Genomic DNA, 6,072 nt, shown 5'->3' on the forward strand with positions numbered 1-6,072 from the left:
GATATCACCGCAGGTCCATCAGCTCGCCGGATCTCTGTGTAGGTTGGTGTTTCCTGTCAGGACTGCTGAGATGTGTCTGAGATAATAACAGCTTAGTTGTATTCGCATTTTATTATTTTTGTCCTCCCTTTCCAAGACCCCTAACTTTGTTGTTCTTCTGTTGTTCAGGCTCTGTGTTTTATATATGCTGTAGGACCTGCAATGACATCACCAGGGGTGGAGTACGAGAAGTACCCACACACATACATACTAACGGACAAGTGGTCATTCATACTGTATGTTTCTATTCCCTCACATGTAACATCTGCATGGTGGTATTTTTTAATGTGAAATGATACACCTGACAAATTCCACACATATGGAAAACTAGATAAACAAACACTTTGACATAATTAGAATACAGAAATATAGATATCTATAAACTCAGGGCTGCGTGAAGGCTAAACTAAGGGCTTACTAAAAAATTCAGTCCTGGACATTGCAGAGAATTTATACATTCATTCATAGCCTTTGTCACTTTCAGAGAAAATTATCTTTTGATAGGTTATAGATACATATGGGAAGATGACATTGGTGAAGTCTGGGTTGTTGAACCATGATTGATTTCCGGAATGAAAGGCTTTTGTAGCGCTTAAACCCGTTTGGCACCACTCAGAGATTTCTAAGACATTATAAGCAGACTGTCTTTCATTTCAATAGTCTTAGAATTGTGTATCAAAATTGTAGTAGCAGAGATCTCAGCAATGTCAATGGCATTTAATGTCTTTGTAGAGCCCTTTTATTTTGGAAACTAGTGGGCAATCGAGATCACATATGCTACTAATGTGACCTTGTTTATCTAATGTGATACTGTATATAAGGTTGATTGGATTAATTCCCGTAAAATCAGAAAAAAGTCATCTTCACAATGAGAAGCAAAAATGGTAGAATTGATAGAAGATTGAAGGTAAACCATGCATTTTCACTATATTAAACACCTGGAATAGGGCCTGATTGTTGGAATTAGCAGAGAGTTGGGCAGGCTCTCAGTCCAATCATATGGATTTTGAGCTGACCAATTTAGGCTTATTAGTGGTGAACTCAATAAGAGGTTTGTGAGCTTTCCTCACATTGCCACTAGGCAAGACCAGGACCAGCTGTGCCAAGGGAGTCACAACATAGTATGAACTTTATTTTGTGATCCTGCTGTATAGGGCTCTGGTGAGACCGCGCCTGGAATACTGTGTTCAACTCTAGAGACCTCACCTACAGAAAGACCTTATACTCACCTGATTCCTGGACGTCTTCACTTTATTGTCCTCTAATTATCGGCTGTGTGCGACACATGCAATGAAGAGACAAATGAGTCTAAAGCCCCATTTACATACACATATGATCTCTCAAAATTCGTCAGAAACTGACAGCTTTGAGCAATCATTTAGTATAGGTACTACTGGGCTAATTGGCCCATTAGTAGCTAACTAACTTCATTTGCATGTATTTAGAGAACAGCGGGTGGTCTAATCTCTAAATACATCACTATTGTTCTCCAGCGGGACAGCAGCTGAAAGAATATTATCAGCACTGCCTGCGGAGAACTCAGTGTACAGTTCCTCTTATCAGTCCCAATGGATTTGAAGCTAAGATTAACTCAGCGATGGACGAAAAGTTCATAGTAAGTACACGATGGACACACATTTACATGCAACGGCTATCGCTCAAAAGATGGCTTTTGAATGATAATCATTTTGTGTAAAACGGCCTTAAAAATCACACTTCTAGACTCAGTAGCCCCTGTCTATAACTTTAGTTCATGGGGCTCATAGGACCTGACAGGTTCCCCTGTGTAATAATTGTAATGTGTGGCCATTACCCATGTTGTCCAAGCAAGCACGGAATGGCCCAACTTGTATTGTACAAGCCCCTGTGCATTACAAAACTTTACCAAGAGCCAGCTGTGATGGTTCAGAATGTTTCTTAAACAAAAGTTATCTGCTCAAGCAACAACCTTGGATTCTTGGAGTACAAGGGAAGATTTCCTTTCCTCATTGTCCACTGGATGTTTCACACAGTAGGCACAATGCTTCCTTCCAAATACCAAATTAACACGGCTTTATTTATTGAAGTGCTCCAAATATTTGGAAAGCTAAATTGCCCTGTGTATCTTGGGGTAATGTCAAACAGTCAGAAAGTTCAAGCGTTGAAATGCTAATGCATCACCCAGTAAATACTGAGTCTCTAATGAAGGAATCTTTATGGCAGGGATGGAGGCACATAGCACTATTCTTTCCTAAATGTTTTGTGTATTGTTTGTGCAGTCATTTTTATTGGTGTGTTTTTGATTCCTGAACTAACAATAAGTCTATGTTATAAGTTAGAAACAGTTTTGTAATTTTTAGATTCACATCAGAATTTAGAAGTATTTAAAGATTTTGACAAAGACCATGCTGCCCTAGGCACTAAGCTTAAATATGCCCCCCATTGAAAGGCCCATTTACATAGTTAATTATCATCATGTTTCAGTAATTTCTGAGCAATAATAATGATAATTGGTCAGTATTAAAAGAGAAGAAGATCAAAGATAAAATTAACATTTCCACTGATCAATTGTAATTCTGAAAAAATAATTACTGTCGGTTGCATGCTGGTTAAATGTTCATGTCATTGATAGTGACATTAATGTGAAGGTATTTTTGCCTAGCATATGTCTAGAACCTGAAGATTAGTGGTGTGGACTACATTACTTACAAGGGGTTGTTCCACACCAGCAACTTACCTCCTATCCTCTGGGTTAACTTGATGATATATATGCACCTTCTCTCCATTCACTTGAGTACCATTTTAAAAGTCATGTGCAAACATAGATTAACTCTACCCCAATAAATACAATTGCTGAATAATAGCAGCATTCAGTGACTGGATAATACCACCATACAGTGAATAAATGACACCACCATATGCTAAAGAGATAACAGTACCATAACATAACCAGATAACCTCACCAATACTGTTACTCAATAATACCACCAACCAGATATCATAATCATACAGTGACTGCATAACACCACCTTAAAGGAGTTGCACCAAAAATAATGTATCACGTAGCCAGAGGATAGGTGCTAAAAGTTTGATCAGTGTGGGTCTCGTTGCTGAGACCCCCCTCTGACCCCAAGAACCAATCCCACTGATCCCAAGAACAAGAATCCAATGAAATGCACAGAATGGGAGGAATTGGGCTAAGCAGCAGAACATGTGAAAAAGACTTGGGTATACTAATAGATCATAGACTGAACATGAGTCAACAATGTGATGCAGCAGCCAAAAAGGCAAACACAATTTTGGGATGAATTAAGAGAAGCATAGAGTCTAGATCACGTGAGGTCATTATCCCCCTCTACTCTTCTTTAGTCAGACCTCATCTAGAATACTTTGTCCAGTTCTGGCATCCCACTTTAAAAAAGACATAGACAAACTGGAGCAAGTTCAGAGAAGAGTTATTAGGATGGTGAGTGGTCTGCAAATCATGTCCTATGAGGAATGGTTAAAGGATCTGGGAATGTTTAGCTTGCAGAAGAGAAGGCTGAGAGGAGACATAATAGCTGTCTACAAATATATGAAGGGCTGTCACAGTGCAGAGGGAACAGCCCTATTCTCATATGCGCAAGGAAAGACTAGAAGCAATTGGATGAAACTGAAAGGGAGGAGACACAGATTAGATATTAGAAATAAACTTTCCTGCGCAGATATGAAACCGGCCTATCTTAAAGTTCTTGGGCTCCAATTTCAAAATCAACACCGGATCCCTCACCTACCATGTACCTTTCATAATACTGCTGTCCTCTTGTGTGGCGGAGGGAATTCTGGGCTCTCTTGGTCACCAGTGCCTGATTGCAGCTATCTCTGCACCCCTATAGCTACATCCCTGCACAGATTGCTAACAGTCCAAAAGTGGTGGTTTCACATCTATGTTAAACATTTCCTTTCCTTTTTTTTCTTGATTGAATACTGGTGTTTAAGGGAAAGAAAATCTAAATAAATGTCATGTTTGGATTTGATTAAAGGTCTTCAGTAAGTATCATTGTTTAATATGCAAGTAGCAGACTTTATTGTGCACTGAGAAGCAAAAGCACATGTCTAAATGTAAATAGCTTTGCTGTTACAGGCTATATTCATCTCTGCTGGTGACAACCATAATACAGCCACATGCCACGTCTGCAGTACAGCTGCAGTACCCGGACCGCCCAGCCCAGGGTTCTGTGGCAGAGAACCTAGATCACTATAATGGACTATGTTCCGCATTGTAAAACAGCGGGGATCTGGATCTTGCAACTGCAATGCAGACATTAAAATGTGGCAGCATTATGGTCATCTGAAACTACCCCACCATAGACATGTGCACTTAGTTCGCCTCAATGTGCGTGTTACCAATGGGAAGAGGGAAATAAGCAGCTGTCATACACTTCTGGTAGCAGCTTATCTCCCATGAGAATAAAGAATCGGCATGCTGAAATCCAAGATGCCCAGTCTTTCTTTACCCTGACATCTAGCACTGGGAGAGAGTCAGCACACATCCGTATAGAGGTTCACGGACATGTGCAGCCATCTCTTCAATCAAGTTATGTGTGATGCAATGACCAATACTTGCATCATCAGGCAAATCGTGGGTCAGAGAATGCAGCAGCCAGTGGCTACCATACCAGGCAGAATGTGTGTGTGTGTGTGTGTGTGTGTGTGTGTGTGTGTGTGGGGGGGGGTCAGAAGACCCAGTTCTCCCAATAAGGTACCCCCACTAAGAAAACATTGGACCAGATTTACTAAGGCCGGATTCACATGAGTGTGTGCAGATTTGCGTGCCGATTTGCAACGTTTTTAAAGGAATGTTTTTTGCGTTTTGCACGTGTTTCACCATATTTTACTGTACTCTTTGCGCTTGCAAGTCGTAAGCAATTGCGGGTGCAAAAAACACTCACCCATGCTCTCGGTCATTCAAATGGCCAATTAGTTGAATGAGCTCAAGATGTGTTCTTTTCCCGTACAAATGCGCAGCAAAATATAGCATGTTGTGTATTTTTTTTGTGCAACCAAAATCATTGGGTTCTATTTTCTGCATATTGTGCGCGCCACATTTTCATGCACAAATATGGTCATATGAATCTAGCCTAGGACTGCATTTATTATTCCAGTAAGGAAAAAAGAGATGTCAGTACTGAATTGCGCCACAATTATGCACGTGCGCCTCTTGTTAAATTTGTGGCATTTTGGACTTGCTAAAATCAGAAATTGAAATGCACACCTGCTTTTCAGTGACAAAATTTGTGCCATTTTGTGGCTTTAAAGTTAAAAGTTTAGTAAACTTTTGGCAGGTGTGATGCGGTGAGTTGTAACAATTGCTGCCATGATTTACACAAAAACGGCAACAATACATTAATAAATTTTCCCCAGAATCTTTCATGGGAAAACCCCTTTCCAAGAACAACAAGTGATACATGGGTGTATCCTTCACAGTTTAGTTTGCTGATATCATAAAGTGAGCATCAGTAATAAACGGGTTAATATACAGAGAATTGAGCGTTGCTTTTGTTCTTTCTATGTGTAGTAATGTTTGATTCTCCCACATCAGTTCTAAGACGAAGTTTCCCAGTAACTGAATAGAGAATTATTTGTTCCAGCGGTGTCTTCCTGCCCTTGACATTATTTCCAGATGTAGTTTGTCTAATCCATAGTCTGGAATAGACGGGAGAACAGAAGGCTCTGTCATTTTGCATTGAAACATTCCTCCCACTGACTGCAATAAAATACACTGCTGATTCAAGAACTGTATATGGGCGAAGTGCATTGGCTGAAAATCACCAACTGCTGATGCTTAGGAGGAGCAAGCTGCCAAGAGTCTTACTAATGATCATATTCTCTTAACGGGGTTGTGCCGAGATGATGATTATATCTAGCATTATAAATTAGGTAAAAAATCTGCTACTTGTCCGTTAGGTGGCTTTTTTTAAAATGCAGCTTTCATTTGTTTGCTGCACCCCAAAAATGCCTCCCCTTTGGATATCGGCTCACCATTGCCTATGGATATGTCCTGTTGTAATTCCA

Source organism: Eleutherodactylus coqui, chromosome 3 (assembly GCF_035609145.1).
Source record: "Eleutherodactylus coqui strain aEleCoq1 chromosome 3, aEleCoq1.hap1, whole genome shotgun sequence".
NCBI lineage: Eukaryota > Metazoa > Chordata > Amphibia > Anura > Eleutherodactylidae > Eleutherodactylus > Eleutherodactylus coqui.